General features: G+C 34.5%; 1 long non-coding RNA gene across 1 annotated transcript; it reads right to left on the minus strand.

Annotated features, from left to right (window-relative positions):
- Positions 1 to 371: 371 nt before the first annotated feature.
- Positions 372 to 908, minus strand: LOC131656799 (uncharacterized). Its single transcript, XR_009300303.1, has 3 exons — positions 773 to 908; positions 588 to 683; positions 372 to 502 (listed from the first exon to the last, which is right to left on the minus strand). It is a non-coding gene; the product is annotated as an uncharacterized LOC131656799 (long non-coding RNA).
- Positions 909 to 2004: the final 1096 nt, after the last annotated feature.

Here is a 2004-nt window from a genome sequence, read left to right on the forward strand (position 1 = left end):
AAAAACGCTCTGATAGCCCCCCTATAAGAGCGCTTTTCCAAAAGCGCTTTCGTATGCTGCGTTTTTTTTTTATGCTTTTTTATTAATCTTTGGCAGCGCTTTTACTAAGAAGCGCTTTAGTAAGTGGACCTTTAAGAGCGCTTTTTAAAAGCGCTGTCGTTGCTAAATGAGGTATTTTAATGTGCAGCCTGTAATTTAATCCTCCCAGTCGACCTGTAATATTTTCGACCTGTAATATGTTTTCAACCTGTAATATTTTCGACCTGTAATATATTTTCGATGATATTATTTCAGCCATCAGTAAGATAATATATATACTAATATAATACCATTATAATATCCAAAATTATATATATACATCATTACAACATCAATAATATTATAGTTCAAATCGACACAAATCCTACATGAAAAATTGCTTAATATAAAATTGACACAAATCCTCTTTGATTTCTTCCAACTTAAGTCTCGGGTACCCAGCAGCACGGAATTCGTCAAGGTACTACAAAACAAAAACATAATATGAATGATATATTTAGTTAAATGTAATAAATTATATAAAATTATCTTAAGTTATAAATTCATACCGTGAGCGGAATCTCTAATTGATTCGCCTGAAGGATTTCTTTCATAAACCTCAAAACAAAGTATCCGCAATCGTAACTGTTTCGCTGTTGCGGACACTACATAGAAAAACAAATAAGATTCTAGAGTTGTCTTGTTTTATCAAGTAGCATAAATATTATAAGCAAAATTGTGAAAAATAATGTACCTGCACTTGGATCCAAGTAATGTTGTTTGATTTAGTCCGGGATACCTGTGCGTCCCGTTGACTTCGGAACACTTGTATTGATCTAATTAACAAATATATAAAAGCATATGTTTAGATCAATCCCACAAATAAGTAAATATATAAATATACACGAATATATATTTAGAACGATCCCACTTACAAATCAACGATGTCCTTCATAGCCGGATAATTGGTCCGTTCACCATTTACCGAATTCAGATAATACACGACTTCCCTTATAGGGTTGATAGCAAGCAGCAACCAGTGTGCTCTATAAATCAAAACAATAGGTTATATGAAAATTTTGCTATACACAAAAGAAACAGAGATTAGATGAACAAAGAATGAGAAACTAACCCTACTGGTCGGGTATTATACGCCCAAAGATGCAGACTTTCTGTATTGCCGGTGGACATGAATCTATCGACTAAGCGCTGTCTAACTGATTCCGGTTCCGAAGCAATTGCCATTCCGCTGCAATGGATGGAAGACACGAAACGGAATCTGTTAGACAATGGAGTCCCGCGCAACACTCTGTCATACAACAACCTTAAATAAAAACATAATAAACATTAGATTATTTTCATTGAAATGTGTAAATAAATTATATTGTGGGACTAATTAAATAATATATCGGATGAGTGAATATTACCGGATGTATGAGTGCATATTACTGACGCCTAGTTGATCATGCCTAAAAATCTCTTCCAAGTCTTCAATTGTAATAAGTGACTTGAATTCAATACCGAAGACACTTTCATCCATATTGATTTCACGTAAAGCACCATCCTTCAAATCGAACATATCAACCATTGTTGCGAGCGTCGACCGGTATCGAGGCACAAAAGCACCGCCTTTTTTTGCCGCTGGCTTCGGAGGACCAGTGGGTGGTACGCTACGAACTTGCTGCGTCACTTGTTGTGACTCCCGAGCGGATGCCTAAAAATCATATAAGTTAGGTAAAATATAAAATCATGCAGATTTAGATTCAGATTATATATTAACACTTTAAATGTACCTCTTTTAGTGATGCAACAGACTCCTCCTCCTGTAAAATCCCTTTACCCTTAATTGCGGGTTTTATAGGAGCAGTCTAAAATTAAAATGTAAAAAATAATTAATAATTATAGGAGCAGTCTAAAAGAATTGACATTCGAAAACTAAATGATTCATAATCGTTTTCAATATACCTCATCACTAATGGTAATGAG

This window comes from Vicia villosa, linkage group LG3, assembly GCF_029867415.1.
Source record: "Vicia villosa cultivar HV-30 ecotype Madison, WI linkage group LG3, Vvil1.0, whole genome shotgun sequence".
Lineage (NCBI taxonomy): Eukaryota > Viridiplantae > Streptophyta > Magnoliopsida > Fabales > Fabaceae > Vicia > Vicia villosa.